The 19585-nt window shown below is 32.5% G+C and overlaps 1 pseudogene; it reads right to left on the minus strand.

Annotated features, from left to right (window-relative positions):
* The window catches only part of LOC149563898 (uncharacterized), a 32661-nt pseudogene extending 13364 nt beyond the window's left edge, over positions 1-19297 (minus strand).
* Positions 19298-19585: the final 288 nt, after the last annotated feature.

Genomic DNA, 19585 nt, shown 5'->3' on the forward strand with positions numbered 1-19585 from the left:
TAAAATTAAAAGTCGAATGACATATTTCGCAGCGAGCGAGTGTTTTAAAAATCGCATCGTGATTCATCTCTGAGAAAAGCGTTTTAAAAATGCTATTGAAAAATAATATTAAACATGTCTTTGGGCGGGTATATGACCCGTACCCTGTACGTCAGGCAGCAACATCATACCTACGGTCGCAGGTACTGTGACTAGTGTCACAGGCCTGCGACAGTAGGCATGGTGGCCGCACGGCTTTTATAGCCGGCGGTGACTGTTATTAAACAGTAGTATGAGATTAAAGTTTTAGTATGACATCAATCGAAATTTTGTAATTCGATTTTATATTTCATTTTTTTATAAAATGCAACAATTATATATATATATATATATATATATATATATATATATATATATATATATATATATATATATATATATATATATATATATATATATATATATATATATATAAGTATGTAAATATGTTAATTAATAAATTTAAATTATTATTATTTGATAAAGATATATATATTAAAGGTTCATCTTTTATAACGATGACTTATTTTATAATATTATAATTTAATTATAACATTTAATTAATTGCTCTAAATTATTAAAGAAAGAATATGCAATTTAATTAATAATTTGGTGGGGGACGTTTTCAAACAAAGATTATAATTGAAAGATGGATTTTAAGGGAAACTTTTATTCATCTAAAATAATACATGTATAAAATGTTCCTCCATATATAAACTTGGAAACATAAACTGAGACCTCTACATTTAAATTCAAGTTTGTAAATTTAGCAAAATCAAAACATGTGTTTGTATTGGGTATTCTTTATGCTATTGTTTTGGGTTTTGGGTTGACTAGTGTTGACCAGTATAGGATGTCTACCAGAGGCTTGGGGGTTATGTGATTGTGATGTCATGATGATGTTTTAATCTCGATCTTTATAAACCCAACCATGGTTATGTGATGGAATGCTCTATGTATTGGTTGTAATTACTGATTGTTATAGTTGAGATTCTTATGTATGAGACACTTGACTTAACCATTTTTAGTCATCGATCAGTTATCCTTGGTTATTTTCTAGTCGCTATGATGGGACTGAAATATGGATTTATTCTTGATGATGTCATGTTGTGACATGTTTTGACTCAACCATTTTGGAGTTTTCAATCAGTATGATTGAGATATATTTTGGTTATTGAGAACCATTGGATACTTTTGATTATCAGTGAAACTTCAGTTGTCAATAGAGAGTTGTTGTGTTCATGATTTTCTATGGATATTTGCTCATGGAGATTTGATGCTTTTATGCATATTTGATGATTTCATTATGGATTATCTTTTGTGATTTTGAGATTTATGATTCCATGAGTTTAGGGTAGGATATCTGCATGTAGTGTCGGGAAGTGGCTTGCAATGGGGGTCAGGGCCCTAAGAGGCTGCCAGGGTAACTCATTGTAAGTTGGATTAATAAGTGATAACATTCACACCTAATACTAACTGAATGAACCTAAAAAGATAAGTGTTTTGGTTCTCGCCCATGCCTTGAGTGCTTGTATAGACTAGGATGGGAGTAGAGAGAACGCATGGTTGCGACCTTGCATTCCATAGTATGTCTCATCAGTATGAGAGGATACTAGTGGCCGCATGAGATCGGTATGGACCCGTGGAGTTTAGCTAACTGCCAGGGTAACTTGTACGTGATAAATGCGATGACACTTTCTTGCTTGCATAGTAGGTTCCTACATGTCTTTGTGTGCCTCTGGGATTAGCCTTTGAGTTAGTATACTTTTAGGATTCCTGGACTTGCAGAGATTTATGTTATGTGTTTTGGATAGCCTGTTTGGGACTTGAGATTATCTCCTCACCACGGTGGGAGTGGACCACTTAGGTACCACGCGGTCAGGTGGTAGTGTTTTTCCACTCTTATCATTTGAGATTCATTGAGACATCGTGGCTGATGCGTCCTTCGTGATGGTGGATATGTATCTTTTCATTGATGATTAGCATATGTTAGATGATGTTATCTTATGCTTATATTTGCATGTTAGTTTACTTCCTGCATATGATATAGTATATGTTAGGAGTGACATTCCTACTATGTTAATACCGATGATCTCTTCGGTGATTTGGAATGTTACACACAGAGAGATGGCTAGGGCCCACGATGGTCTAATGATGCTATTAACGGTTGGGAGGAACCGTGCACTTAGTTTGTTATGTTTGATCTTTATGATGGATGTATATATGATGATGTATCATGGATTAGAATAGGATGATGTACCTTATTCTACATATGTATATTCTTTTGAGCTTTTCATACCCTGTGACATGTACAGTGGATGATTGAGCATTTGAAAATATAATGTATAAACATTGGACTTATTATTATTATTTCATGTGGATGTTGTACTAGATGGATTCATTAATGTTAGTTGTTTAGATGTAATTCAACGTTAAGGGATCTTTAAAGAATGTAACCAGTTGTGTATCTTATGTTTACTTTTAGATGGACATTGCTATTGCTTCCGTTATGGTGCATGAGCTATATGTGGTATTTACTTTCGTGTTAAAAAAAAATGCTACCAAACTTAGTGAAATTCTAAGTTAATTCTTTGGATCCCTTGGCGGGGCATTACAAAGCCAAGCAAATTGTGAAGAGCTGAACAGAGATCTAATATCTGAAAATTAAGTTGTGAGTTGTATCATGTCAAAAGCCCTTGTTGTTACTCTTTAACAATTGTGCAAGCTAGGGTAAAATCCTATGGACTTAGGTTGGTTTAACAGCCATTTGTAAATCCTTTAATAGGGTGGCATTCCAAGTGAATGTTCTAAAGTCCTCTAACCAAGCCCACTTCTAACAAGGTGGTTAAATCCTTTAACTAGGTCACATTTAACAGTGTGTTATAGCCTTTAATAGGGCAGGCCTTTCACAGGGCATCACTTCAGAAGAATGAGAATTGAGTAGCATGTTACTGGTGGTTTTTCTCAAACTTGGGTTTCCACGTAAATCACTGTGTTATGTGTTGATATTTCATGTGTTATGCTTGCATGTTGATTTATTGTAACTTGCTAAGTAGGAAATTTTAAGCTTGGATGAATGAATAGTTTGATGCGCTCACTTTACTTGATGAAAAAGTTTTAATTGGACATAAAGACCTAGAATAATTTATTCACCCACCCCCCCCGCCCTCCCCCTCCCCCTCCCAAGTTATTCTCAAGCATTTCTAACAGTCTTGGACATAATTTGACAAAAGGGTCTTTACCTTGGTTACAAAGGGAACTAGAAATTGGAGAGTAAAAGACTTCCCATTTTATTTTTCTCTCCGCTTCTACTCGGTAAGTACATGACTAATACCTAGATCATCCTACAAATTTTGTGACTGACTACTTTGCTATTGATGTCATCTTTCATGATAGCAAGGAGAATTTTGTCTTTGTATCTATTATGAAAATAATGAATTCCAAGCAAGACCTTTTTCTTTGTATCTATTTTGAAAATAACAGATTTCAAGTAAGACCTTTTCCAGTAGGCTCTGGAGCGGATGGCTTAAACATCACACACTAAGCTTCATTCAAACACTAAAAGTGTTAAATAGTCAAAGTTGGCTTTTTTTTCCAAGCGTAATTTTCTCCTTAGTGTGTTCTAGAGGGCAATCACTGCTTTTCCATTTGGCAAAACAACCTTGACAAACAACAAGTTGTGGGTGCCCAATTTTTGTTGGTTTTAGATTAATTGCCCCCAAATTTGTCAATTAATTGGCTTGGTGCTCTAGTATACTGGACAATGCCAAAGAATAGGGAGTGTCATCTAATGATTGAGGTGCTAATTCTAGGATGGTATCAACAAAGATACTTGAACTTTGATCCAATCCCAGAAGGGCATGCGTCTCAGGGTCTAAATAAATGCATAGATAAGGGTCAACAATGGACTGAGATATACATTCACTTGAAATACTAGACGCTTGTAGTCCATGATTCGTCTCCTCCTGCATATAAGCTCATCTTTCAAGTGAGGTTGGATCTACATTCACATGCTTACCATTTTACTGCTTGTATAGAACCTATAAGGAATCATTCCTATTACCAAAGAAAATTTAGGACCAGCAATTTTAGAACAATTTTCAAGATGTGTATCTTTTCTATGAAATGTTTTTTGGAATTTGGTAAAAACTGTCCACATACAACAGTTTGCACCAAAATATAAACCCTGGCAGTCAAAACAATTTGGGTATTGCTTATTTCATAATCTGTACACCAAAATCTTAAGTTGAATTTAGAGCTAGGAACTAGATTGTGATACCTGAATTGAAGAGCTCTAAAATAGGAAATAATGTCATTTGTAGGAAAATTCCATGCATGAAGCAATCAATCACTCTTTGTGGCGTACAGACTTGTCTGTGTTCTCCACAAAACCAAGATATTTGTATTTGCCTCGCCGGAAACAAATTTTATATGTCTATTTTTTGAAAATATGGTTGGGCTTTCTCAACAACCATGCATTGCTCTCTTTCCCCTTTTTCCTCAGCCTTCACCACGTTTAAAATAGTATGTAAAATGTCAAAGTTTAAATAGAGCATGTGGACCCTTGAAATATTGCCATCTTGTGCTTGGAAGGAGTGATTTCAGAATATAATTGCACTTCTAACAATCTACCCTCCACTTTGATAATAGTGTTTCGTCTATTATCATTATACAGAAATACATCTGTACACCTTCTGCAAGACCAATCTGAAGAGTACAAAATGTTCTTTTAACATAAGTTTTACTTAAAAAATTAGTAACATAATGGAAAAATAAGAGATACATTCAATCTGTCAGCATTTTAATTGGCCTAGTACATAAGAATGAAAATACACTTTTAGCCACCTATTGAAAACATTATTACCTGCTCAACACCTATGCTGAAATTCATCATCCACATGGCACGATTGTATTACATGTGTGGCATGCCATTAATACCTACATTCCTATTTTTTTATCAGATACAACAACTCCTGTCTACCAGAACGCCTCTGTATGTTCTGCACCTCACTGACAATCTGAAATTAGATATCGTTTACTGCGCCTTCTCATGCCTCATATTATGCATAGAGAAACTGAAAATCTGCATTTCCTTTGCTTTGGCCTATGGAGGTCTGCCAATGCTTACAAATTAGAGGGGAATATTAAAGGTCAGACATCTTTTGGTTGTAAACATTGTATAATAGTTGGGTGAAAACAGGATCAAACAATGCTATTGGTTGTTAGAAGAATGTTTAATCACCGTTTGAGAAAATGCCTTGGCAATAGTTCTGTCACCCCTAATTGAATGCAATGCATCCCATCTCAATGGAATCTAAATTCATAAAAATCCCCATAACTGGAACCTATTTTAGCGCAGCCTGTCTCATGTCAGTGCATTTCAAAATGGATTTAGGCCGATTGTGAATAACAAGAGGATATATCCCAAATGGAATGATTCAACAAAGCTAGTTTTGAACCTTTCTATTGCTATTTGTGTTATCTGTATTGGGGTTACAAATATAAACTTTTGTGTATTGTGGCAAAGAAGGCATGTGGCATGGTGACAATGGAACAAAATGATCGCCATCTGTTATCTCATATTCGAGAGTTGTCAAACAATCTATTGTGCATGGCATCAACATGCACAAGTATAAGAAGAACTTGCCCAAATATATGAAAAATGTTTCTATTGCCTTCTGAAAGAGAAGGAATACTAATAGCAAGAAGAACAATAACAAAAATGCCTACAGAAGAGGCAAATGCACCAACAATGGATCCAACTACAGTAGAACCACCCACAACTACGTCAGTGGATCTGGCCTCAGCAACTATTACAGAAGAGCCACCACCTGTAACAGTAGATCCAACTCCCATTAGAATTAGAAAACTGGAACATGTTACCATAGGACGCCAAGCTCCTGATCCTAAATCAATTTCAGTAGTTTTCTGTTCTTTGCATAAACTGAAACATAATTCAATTCAATCCACATTAATGATCAAATCTATATAAAGAAGCGGACTAAATTGTTATATCTAGGGCTCCTCCAATGCATCCAACGTTGCTTCCATAGACAGGCAGTTATTTGTGCAAAACTGAGTTGGAGAGTTTAAATTTTGGCTCCCGAGGACTATTGATGTGGTGCATGCAAAATCTTGTTTGTACACCACTACACAAGATGCATGACGTTAAATTCACACAGTCAAGTTCTAATTGCTAATTGTTAAGCCGAACCTCACAAAAAAATGACAGTTCCAAGACTATGATGTGTTTTATCAGTCCTGCATATAGAGAAATGTATAGGAAGATGTGCCTTCTCTTGCATACAGAATGTAAAAAGATCTCCCGACATCCTGCAACCTTCAATTCAGACCAATAATAAAGTGCCATGAAAATTCCAATTGATATAAAAATTTTAAAAATATGCATCTTTGTTTGTATAAAGTAATATATAAGATCAATATTTTAAAATGGTTGGATTTAATTGGTCATTTAAGTTTAGTTTAATCACTACTTACTGCAAAGCCTCCGCTATAGTTTCCTGCCTGCAAGGCAGGAACTAATAAGCAGTATAAACGTTTGGAATCAACTTATAAACTTAAACGATGTAATAAAAAAATATTTAAATTAAATATATAAAAATGTAATGGATATAATAATGATCTATAGTTGAACTAGTAATAAAGTATCAAATAATTTATTGGTGTATACAAATGCTAGGAGTAATTAAATGGGTGCTTCATTGTTTTCATAGAAATGTCTTCATACAACTATAGATTTAATGTCTACGTATTTTAGTTAGGAAAATAGTCTTTCAACCTTGTATTTACATAAGGTTACTATTTATACAAAGTTTACATTTGAGCATGGATAGGTCCAAGGTTTTCCCCAAAGCTATGAGTTGGCTAGATAAGTATGTCTATATTTTTTTGTTACAATATTATATCTTCGTTTGAATATATTTTTTGTTTTTCAAGTTGTCAATGAAAATTTTTAAGGCCTTAAAGGATCCTAAATGGCCCACACATATGTACAATCAACCTAGAAGGTTATAGATTGATAGCACATGCCACAAGCTTCTTGATGCTTTCAAAATTTTGTCAATTAGGTGCCCAACTCAATTTTATGGCCTTTAGAAGTTGGCTCTCCTAAAACAGTAAATATAAAACATGTTAGAGGCATAAATAAGATGTAAATGAGAGCTACATGGGTTGATGTGCATTTTGGCACATCATAGGCCATCATTAGAGATAAGATGAACATCACTTTTAATTGGCTGGTTTGTAGCCCATGGTTTTGCAATATTGTTTGATGGTTTCATGTATTACATATCCTATATAATAGGTGCATGAGCTCGAGGTTGTGTATGAGAATTTGATAATTCTTGAGCTACCTTTGGATCTCTAGTTCATGATATTATTGTAAGAAGCTTGCTCTACATGAATATTCTATTATGTTGTTTATTTCTAAATAATGTGTTGGACATCTATTGGTGTGTGGGATTTTTTTTCTCCCAATAGGGTTTTCCCCATATAATTCTTTGTGTTGTACATGCATATCATTTATGTTTAATTCTATTAATTTTTTGTAATTATTTATCCCAAGGTTAGTGGAGGAAATTTTTTTGCTACCTTATTTTCCTTACAATTTTGTAGTGTTTGCCCTTAATATATTCTAATGTATTTCCTTGTTGATTAAAAAAAATGGCTAGGTGATCAAGAGTTTGTAAATGCATAGAGTCTAGGTTGCACGATCAAGACATTTTCAACGATAGAGAAAATGTCTACCCTTGTCAAACTCTTAGGATAGTAAGTCAATTACATTGTAAAATGTTTAAGAATCATGTTAGAGTAATAAGATATTGTCTTATTAATTAAATCATGTTGATTTAATTACTAAGTCACTTATCCTCTCTAGTTCACTTAAGCTAGACTTTAGGCATATAATAATTAATTATTTTATTAATTATTATCATGCAACCTAGGTTAGTTACAATTACCTCTTAGGGTTTTGATCTCCTTTTATAAGGATTGATCTCTCTTTTTAACAATCAATTCATTCAATACAATTGCAATTATCTTTTTGCATCAACAATGTTTCCACTTCTGTGGATCTTTGAATTCCATCCTCCATAGATTTGTTTCTCTTTCTGTGACAAGTATTTGCATGCAACAATTCTTGGGAGATGTGGGTTGATCTTTCATAAAATTAAACACATACAATAGGCACAAGAGATATCCTAGATAATTATACAAATTGTAAATACTATTAAGACTAACATTTGTTATTCACCTTGCAAACTCCCATGAATTCAAGTATAACATCATTTAAAATGCTAAGTGTAGTTTACCAAAATACCAAAAAGGTTGCAATATAGTTTGATCCACTAGGCTGATAAAAATCCAAGGTCTATTATAAGAAATGAGCAATATCAAAAGTTAACACCACTATAAGTAAATTTGTAAAAGTCATGGGTTCTAAAAGTTTAAATTTTAAAGCTTACAAAGACATTAGGAAAATCATTTAATATCAAACACAAATATAGTCATTCCTAGCAATATCCAATGTTACTTTATACCAAATGTATCAATTGGGAGGTTATTGTGAATATTGTTGGAACCAATATCACAATCCATATCCATAAATTAATTTACATTCTTTAATATTTTTGCATTATTCTTCACATCTACTCCCACTATATCTTTTTCCTTTTAGTAGACATTTCCTTCTTAGGCAACTACAAAACTAAGAACAATATATTTTTGAATCATCATCATCATCATCATCATCATATATATATATATATATATATATATATATATATATATATATATATGTATATATATATATGTATATATATATATATATGTATATATATATATATATATATATGTATATATACATATATATATATATATATATATATATATATGTATGTATGTATATATATATATATATGTATATATATATATACATACATATATATATATATTATGTATGTATGTATGTATGTATATATATATATATATACATATATATATATATGTATATATATATATATGTATATATATATATATGTATATATATATATGTATATGTATATATATATATGTATATATATATATATATACATATATATATATATACATATATATATATATGTATATATATATATATATATATATATATATATGTATATATATATGTATATATATAATTTTTCCTTTTTCATATTCTTTACTCACCCATTTCTCATAGAGCAGTATTGTCCTAAAAAGTTTGCACCCATAGTTGGAGGTTGTAGTTACTATTAGACCCCATTTTGGTGAATTTGAGGCGTGAATGTTTGATATGATGATCACAACAACCTAGATTGTCTTCCCTTTCTTTTTTCACCTTCTTTGATAACTCCACAAAGTTTGGGTCCAATCTACCTAGGATAAGCCTTTAGGTTTTGGGCCTAGATTTAGCTAGAGGCCAAATGATAGGGCTTTCTTTTGCGTTCTTGATTTTTGGTTAGCCTAGATAAAGTTTGAATCCTAAAATGGAGGGAGTTTAGTATAAAATGACATCCTCTCCCCTTATTTGGCATAACATGGTATTTCAACTGAGTGCAAGCTATCATCAAGCAATCAATTTGTGCAATTGAGGATTTACATCCAAAATTGTTAGCACCTCATGGGATGTTGCGTACATGTTGTATGCAAAATTTCAAATGATGACATGATGATTTGAGTAAGTTATGGTGTCTTAGAGAAAGATTGTTTATTTCATTGTTTGATAGCATAATTATGTTATAGAGTTTTGAGTTTGCGTAAGAAAATGTGAAATTAGCTTTGGCCAAATTGGGGAACATGTAAATGACTTAGTAGTGTTTCTATCATTCAAAAGGTTTGTGATTATAATGATCCACAAGATGATTACAAGTATTTTGGTAAAAGGATTATCAATGTTCTTGAGAGGGAAAGAATTACCTATAAATTCATAAAGGATGATGATTTTAATTTTTTTAATGGTGTCTAATCTAGGATTATGTGCTTGATGTGCTAGTTGTTGGATATCTAATAGGGAAAGTGAGAACTGGGGGGGGTGGAGGGGGGGGGGGGGGGGGGGGGGGGGTGAATAAGGGTCTATAAAACTTTTCACACTTCAAATGTGAAACATATTTGATATCACCGCATAAATCCTTATCTTGATATTACCATAAATCACATCAACCATTTGCTACAATAAACTATTAGATCTAGTATCTAATTACATGAATGAAAAATCATAAAAACATAACACATTAACACATAGATTTGGTATCACAAAAACCCTCCAAGGCGAAGGTAAAATTGCAGTGGGCATGACACCCACAAAGTCTTTACTACTGCAGCAATAAATTTGTACCTATTAAGACTACAATGATTTAATCACTTCTGATGATCTACCATGTGAGGGGTATGCCTTGTTAGAGGTTAAAAGAATTGTTAGGTTCTACCTTGATTAAAGGATTTTTACATCACAAGTGTGTACTCTATTAAGACAAATTTTAAAGTCTGTTAAAGCTACTATGTTAAGAGTTTTAAACCATGAAGCACCTGTTAGAATGTTCAGTACATGATCCTTCAATTAGTACTTCAATGCTTGATAACATATCTCCTCTATGCAAATATAATATCATCTTATTGTGATTGATCTTCTTTGTCTCTGTTCAAAATTGTTCACTGCACTACTTGGTCTCTACTATCTTAACACTCTGATTCACCTCCAAAACTTTTCATTCAATAAAAATCTTCATCATACATACTCACACATGCTCGTCCATATGAACTAGGTCACAGACCCTCCTTAAATAGATGTTTGGGTGAACCTTCTAGATCTAAATCAATGATCTAGATTCATTTCTTTTGCCACTTGGTCCTTGCATTTTTCTGATAGGTAGATTTCCTCACATAGGGATTAATGATCTTCTTTTTGAGGTGTAATCGCCTCCTTGATTACCTCCTCAATCTTCAAAACATGTGTCTAGCTCAATTAAAATGGGTTACATAGGATTTAGTGTCATTCCAAACAAAAATGTGAAACTGTATTACTCGACACCTTCATAATATTGATGCTTGGCATAACATGTTTCATCATGTTGTCCCTCAGCCTTAAATGTGCTCAACATAAACTATATTACTCGGCTTCTATATTAGTCAACGTCAACTACTATCCCTGACAAACTCAGGAATTACTGGAGTACTCAGCAATCATTAGCTCGCTTGAAAACAACTACTGGTCAACAAATATCTTGAATTATTTACAAGTTTCAATACTTGGCTCAACCTATATAGGATGCCTTGGTTGCACTAATGATCGAATAATCCTACGTTATGAATGACTAAGTTTTTGACACTAGAATAGACAACATGAATTAGGGTTCAACAATCTTTCCCTTTAACAATAGTAGAAAAAAACACTTCATCATGACCTAAAAATATTCATTACAAAACCAAAACACAAGTACTCCCCCTTAGAATATAATCCATACCTTAACTCATTATTTTATGTTCATGTTTTGACTCTGCACTCAGTATATACATGTAAAACTACAAAACTGCAAAATTTGCAAACTCCCCTTGATCATCCTTATTAAATTTCCCCCTTGTTTATGTCACTTATGTCTGCTAGGGTGGGGAAGTCAAACCAAACTTATCCAAAAATGGCTTGTGAATTTACAAAATGTTGCTCAATGTGTTGTCCCAGTTAGTCCTAATGGATTCAATAGCCTAAATCTTTATCTCCAATTATGCTAAAAGATCCACCAGACTATCAAAAAATGATAAATGTGGGTCTACTTGGACTAAATCCTTGGCATTCTTCAAATACAACTACATAAACTCAAGGTGAGGTAGCATCATGGCTTGAATAGAGATTAATTTTTCTCTAATTCTGTTGTATTTAACAGTCAACTTTGTAAGCCTTCCCTGTTGAAAATTGACCTTGGATAAGTTCACATCATTGGAACTGGCATTCATGGTTAGTGAATTTGCACTGTACTACAAATTAACTTCTAAATTATCCATCCTCTCTCTAATATCTTTTGTATAAATTGAGCTATCACATAATTTTCTAAACAATATTTACATTATTTTAAACTTCTTCCAAGTTAGTCACAAGTTTGGACAACTCAACTTGCCTTACAAAAAAAAATTGTTGCTACCTTTTTCCATCATTTTCTTTTCAATCTTATTTTTTAACCATTGCATTAATTTATCATTTGCATCAACATCATGGTAATTTATCTTTTCCACCATTTGTACTAATTGATCTATAATAGGTGCATCCTCATTAAGATTTTCCACAACAAAATTTCTAGGAAAATATCTTTAATATCATGCAATACATGTTTCTATTGTTGTTCTCTCTTCATCTCTTGCTATCTTGTTTTTCTTTCCAAAAGATCTTGGAAATTTTTCATTTAATTATATGTTAAGTTATTAGTGTCCCAATTAGGAATCACAATAACTTCATCTGATGTCACTAGCTTTCTAGGTGACTTCACCACTTTTTTTAATCAGGGATCACAATAACCTATCATGTCATTATTTTATACTCCTCTTCCTCTTTGAATCAGAAGTACTAGAGCTTGGTACTGATAATTGCAAACTTTGAGTTTGGAGTTCTAGACTAGGTATTTGAATGACCTCAAACACTCTTTGGCTCTTGTACTAATCGTTGCTCCTTAGTCATTGTGAGTTCAACAATTGAACTTGGCTAAGCTATCCCCTTTGTCCCCTCAATCTAAGGTCCTAAGACATTTGGTCTCTCATTTCTAGTAATAGATTCCTCTACTTGCACATTTTGGCTCTCTTGATCCTTATGCTCATCTTGATTACCTTTGCTAGAAACATTTCTTTGATTTCTTCATTCATTTTTTGGCACACTCAGCTGTGATGGAACTCTAAATTTTCACAAATTTAAAGTTTCAAATCATGCCAAAGAAGTAATTTTTTTTCTTTGAACAAGCATATTCCTTTTTTGAATGTCAAGTTAGATGCATGAAAGGGATAGTATGTATGCATATTCGAAATTCAAGATTACCCCAGGTACGCTCTTTTGGACCTAAAATTATTTACATTCAGATATTTCCTACATATGTGTTTTTTTAGAACATTATAATATATTTACATTTGAAAGTTGATATCGGTATACACTTCTATTTTTAAAATGAGGGCATATAATTTGGTTACCTTGATTTTCTTTAAATCTAAGGATATGTTAATATTAAGATCAAAGGATTGCTCTCATTAAAGTCATGTTATTTTGAAATGGATTACAAACATGTTATTAGATTTCCTCATGCATTTATGAGTTTGAATGTAACATATTTTTTCTAAATAAATGCATTTGACTTCGTTTCTAATAGCTGTGTAAATGATGAAACTATAAACTTTAGAAGATTGTGTATTTCTTTTTATATCTCAAAATGTTTAAATAAAGTCTTAAAAGGAGATATAATTATAAAATATGCATCAAATCAAAATGGAATACATTAAGATACCATTTATTCAAGGTTAAATTTATCTATGTTTCTCAAATCAATATAGTACAATTGAATTTTTTAACAATGATTCTATTAGTTTTGGTAGCTTGGACAGCTATTCGTCCATATACTATTATTTAGTATATAATTATTTTTGCTAATAAATTGGTTAGAGTAAGGATATTTATTTACTAAATAATTGACTTCTTTTAGAAGCAACTAGAAACAAATTTTGTTAGGGTTGGTAAGTTGTTTTATATCTCAGCCATCGATTGTAAATCAATCTTGGCCATTGGTTTACCAATGAGAGAAGTATAAAAGAGGGTCCAGGGGGCATTTGGAGAAACATTTGCAGTGCTAGCAAATGAGTTTGTAAGTTTGCAATGTTAGCAAGGGTGCAGTGCTAGTGTGGGAATAGCAGTGGGGAATATCAGTAGGAGAAATTAGGAGATTGTCGGAGTTCTGCTAGTGAGAGGCAAGGAATTTTGTATCTCTTGATTTGCTGAAGTTTAATATAATTCCTCATTTATAGAATTGGTTTTCCTTTAGGGGTTTCTGAAAATATTGTGTTTATTATGTATTTCTTTCCATATTTTTATTGGTGAAGCAGTTGTGTTATTTTTTGATATTAAGCTGTGAATTTATTTTTGGCAGTTTAATAATCGTTTATGATAGGAGATTAATAATCAGTGACTGCAATAGTTGATTTTTCACACATTCTAAAACCTCATTTTCTCGATGAATAGGAGGGAGAAGTTTCACCTTGCAATAATGCAAAATTAAATACAAACTGGAAAAATTAAATGGTTCGATGTTATATTGAAGATTACCAGATGGAAAGCATCTTGCAGTATGACGATTGATGGCACACAAGAAATTCATCATCATGAGGACATTAATTTCTTTCATTCCATACATGATGGAATTAGTCGCTAAGGAACCTGGTACCAAGCATGGTGTCTTCTTCCAAAGAAAGAGTTTATTAGATTGTGTAATAAACAGATGCCCACTAATTTTTAGGGGGATAGCTCAATGATATAAGCTCACGAGTTTCTCCATGTTTAAATCTTATCGGGTATTAGCTTGTAACATTTCCTATGCATAATTCACAACTAGATATCGATCATGAGACATATGTGAATTATTGAGATATCATTTCACTGTTATATGAATCTGATAATGAAAGCATGGAGGTAGTGAAACTTTCAAAGAATGTATTACAGTTCCGAGTCGGGTATTGGAATAACTAGTAACCTAAACCTGATTTTGCCTTATTGGGAAACTCGCGTAAGGAGGTCATGATTTCACGTGGGTGAATAATTTAGCCTCTTAAGAATGTGAAAATAATATAGCATTAGGGTCTGTTTGGTTGCAGGCAGAGGAATATGTTAATCTTTCATTTGGTTGTACAAAATTAGAATTGGAATAAGATTAAATTTAAATTTTTTAATATTTTAGTTCCTTAATTATATATTCTTTTGGTTGATTTTTTTTATTTATTGAAATTGATAAAGAATTTAATATATTGGAACATTTTTAAACAAATAGATATAATCATAAAAATGTTATGCATAACAAAATACTTGTAAACTAGTAAAATGTGTTCATATTTATATACAAAAACATAAAAAACTAAGTTTCCATGATCATAATTAAGTACAAAATAACAAAATGGTCATTTCATTACTAAAATTATAACCAACATAACCAAAAGTGCAATTATAACAATTAGAACACAATTAAGTATGTGGTGAAATATGATTTCGGCTTTCACCATGGAACCAATCTCTCTGGCAGCAGTCTCTTTAACTATGCACATCTTGCAATCGTTCATTTCATCTTCTCTAGATTTTGATACAGTTAATGTAGATGGACCAACATCGACCCACTGAAAGTACCTCCAACCATTCTCACCTTATATTTGAAAACTACATTAGCTTGTCAGAATAATTTTGATATTACATAAAAATTAAATAAATAAAAAAGTAGTAACAACCTTTCATTTATTTAGACAACAGAAAAATTTATGCCTAGGATTATTCTCGGTGTGTGAGGTCTTCATTAAAACAGGGTCACCACATACACACATCGGCAAAGTTACCAAAGTCATCGACCTTATATAAATAATGAATAAATAGTGAATTAGCAAATAAATTTCAATAGTTTGTCAATACATTTATAAAAATAGATAGGTGTAGAATGCTAGGAAAATCAGAAGACCCTTGTAACAATTTACAAGTTTGATTAACATATAATAATAATAATTTAACGGAAATCACTCCTATGACACCCAAACATCTACCAAAGAATAATAGTTATACCAAAAAAGATGCATATGAGACATAAAGACATAATGTTTACAATAAAACTGATGTTTCTAGATTCAGCAAAGCATGCCACACACTAACCTTATAAGAAGTCCTCATATTTAGAGCTTTTTTCTAAAAACAAGTCCCCATACTTAGAGCTTTTTCTAAAAACAAGTCCCTAGACTTAATACTAATTCATTTTTCAAATAGTTTCAAACATGACTGGATATATTGGTAGACAATAAAATGGAACATGCCCTAGATACATGGTGAATTGCAGTGAATCTATTGTTCCTCACAGATCTCTTTTTTTTTGTTTTAATCTGCTAAATTTACTATCTTACATTATATATCCACCAAGGCAACCATATAAATGGTAGTAGCATGCCCAACATGTTATAAATATTTTTTACTCCAAAACTAGCAGATCATATCTGTCTTTGTTTGAGATCTAATCTATTAGAAAAAAAAATTATTATGAACACAAAAATTGAGGCTAATATAAGTAGGTCGTCCTTGTGTTGCATACATTCTATGCCATGTGTATCAGATAAGAGTTTTTATGCTCCTCAAGCATAATACAAGATATACAAATATTGAGGCTAATGTAAAAGTGAATCATGAGATTAAGAGATCTGAACTAAGACACTCTTAAACTACAAAAATGTGAGCTTAAGAATCTACACATCAAGGCATCTACAACATTAAGAGTCTAATGTGTACAAGGTTTTTGCTAAGTAGATGGCCTTGACTCTTGTGTAAGTCTACTTGTTTCATAATTGGAAGTTCCATTACATTGGTACTAATGGGTAGACTTAGTAGTGTATGGGCAGCATATTTGGTGTTTAACATTCAACTATAATCAGTGATCAGACCTTCTCCTACAATTGCAGGTTTGAACATCCTCAAATAGGAAAAGAAATGAAATTCTCAAGTGCTCCTCCACTTGATTTTACGGATGTGATGCACTAGCTTAATGCTTTAAACGGCTGAATTTTGTGTCTGTTGTGTGAAGATAATGTTCTCTTCAATCTGCAAACAACAAGAACCAATTGATAAATCAACTTTTGAACTTCTTCTTTATTTGCTACAATGCTATAGGTAATTTTGCTAGGCTTTGTGAGGTCAATGTTTTGAATTTTCTAATTCCTTGCATTTTTCAGTTCATTTGATAGGGAACTAATATATTTCATAAAGGAAATGAGAAACATGGAAGGAAGTTGTGTTTTTGGGGTGTGCTAGAGTTTTTTCTATGTTGGAGGGACTGAACTGCTAGTATCCTTCATGGCTATAATTTGAACTTTGGACTCACATCGTTAGTTTAGAGGTCTCTAGTTTCAATGGTAACATTGTCATTTGGGTCCATATATATTATCAAATGAAAGCAGATATGATAATAAAAACTTGAAAAATCCTTATTACCATATAAGGTACTGCAATTATGTATTCTTGTTACAATATAGCCAATAAAGTATTCTAAAGTAGACTCTTACAATGAGAGACAAGTTTTCCTCCATAGGAGGTGGGTCTTTTTTCGCACTGGTGTTAATAAGTGCCAAAGGGTTACTATAGTTCTCACACCTCCTTAAGAAATGACTATTTGTTGTCTATATGCCAATCAAAAGCTATTGGTTTTTTAGATTTAGGGTTGATGTGTAATGTTTAGGATCACTGCTAAAGGCTTATGTGCATTTGAATGGTTGAAATAATGAAAGTGATAAAATTAATCAAGTTGTTCAAATGATGTCACCCTCAATAATTATTAGCATGTTTTGTGTTTTTATCTTTGGCTAGTTTGAAAATTGTTATTTCAAGTTATTCTTTAACCTTGCATGCACCAACAGATGATTATGCCTCAATAAAATTTCTTGATTTTCCAAGTATAATACTATTTAGCTTTGTGCAATCCATGGAATTAAAGAGGGAGGAGGAGCCATAGCTAGGGACCCCTACTTCTAGGGTGCCTGATGCCTATCTAGTAATGTTTCAGCAAAAAAACTGATGATCTATAGTGAACAAAGGTTTGATTAATGGCTTCTATCTCATCCAAGTATTCGCTACATTTACAGTCTTACCCTTTCCTCTCTGTTGTGCTTCATATTTAAAATTTTAATATATAATGCTTTATTTTAATTTAAAGATTATTTGTCCTGGTCATTACTGGGAACAAGGCCCTATAAAGTCAACTATTGTATTATTGAGTTGTATACCCTAGTTGCTGCCCTATTTCCTTCATATAAATAGAAAATTCCAGATGTCTTAATCCTATAGATAGATGTTTTACTTAGTAGGCATTGCATCTTAGTTTCTGATGCAGACAATCCTTAAATCTTGTGAATTAGTAAACACATCTTGAAGATGTAATCTCATGAAATGAAAAAAGTTGCAGGGTATGCCTAAAATTACCATCTTGAAAACATTTGATAGACTAGAGCAATCAAATGCAAATAAAATTGTACTTCATAGTTATAATTGGAAGAAACCAATACATTAAAAATAGTAGCAATAGATGAAAATCTGATCATGTACAAAATATTAGGAGTAGATGAAAATCTAATCATGAAAATAAGTTATAATTGGAAGAAACCAATACATTTACAATAATGATATAAATGGAAGTAGATAAAAATCTGATCATGTGCACATAATAGTTGAAGCTTCCACAATTGTAAAAGTGTGATGAAGTCAAAATGGAAACATAAACTAAGCATGGAATGTCATGCTGGGAAATCACTACAATCCTCCAAATTTATACCGAACATACTCTTCCTTCTCCTCTAGACTCATCTCTAAGAACACCAAGGCTTTTGTAGGTTCTAAAGTAAAAGTTTCATAAGCCACAATCAGAGTTTGTTGACTAAGTCCATGTATGGCCTTGAGGGCTACAAATGCAACTAATATATCTCGCTTAGTGGCCTTTATGAACTTTGACAAGTTGAGAATCCCTCATGCCTTCTCGTATATCTTGGAAACTTTCACATATCACATCCAAAGAAGCAGCCATGCTTGCCTTCCTCTTCTTTGGCCTCCTTGATGATGGTATGGAATTATTTTGTCTAACAAATGTACTAGAATCACTCATCCCAAGGAACCCTTCATCAAACTCAAGAGTGTCATCCATAGGCATATTGAAGCTCCCATCATCATTAAGATCAACCACCTCATCAAAAAGGTGCCCATCTTCATTCTCTTGGGTCGTTGTAGTTGCAGTTCCATCAACAATGCCATTCCCAACAATTATTGCTAAGTCATTGTAATAGAGGAATGGTTGCCTCTTGTACAACCTGGCATTCTTGAAATCCTTTCGCTACATGAAGGCAAAATTAAGGTATTAGATATTTATCTTTCATCACAATTGATTAAGAGATATTTAACTTACTTACAAACATTGTGTAAAGTGCATTACCTTTAACAACTCTTCCCATACAGTATCATCAATGTCCACACAATAGTCTCATTCCATGCAAAGCCGCTCATTTTTCTCAAATTTTTTATCATTCAATAAGCTTGCTTCCATGTTTTAAATTTATTCTTGAAGTTTTCTCTTACTAGATTCATCTTCATATCCAAATTGAACCTCCTTTCAATGTTAGTCCAAGCTTCTTTCTGAAACCCCCCTTTGCCTTTTCTTCCTAATATGACTTGCTCAAGGAGTATATTGAGCAATTTTCACTCCATCTCTCGTGTCCAAACAAATTTCACATTTATAGGTGAGGAAGCAACATAAGTGACACAAACCCCCTCATCAATGCTCGTCAAGAGATT

The sequence above is a fragment of the Cupressus sempervirens genome, chromosome 4 (assembly GCF_028749045.1).
Source record: "Cupressus sempervirens isolate cs-2001-9-10 chromosome 4, ASM2874904v1, whole genome shotgun sequence".
Lineage (NCBI taxonomy): Eukaryota > Viridiplantae > Streptophyta > Pinopsida > Cupressales > Cupressaceae > Cupressus > Cupressus sempervirens.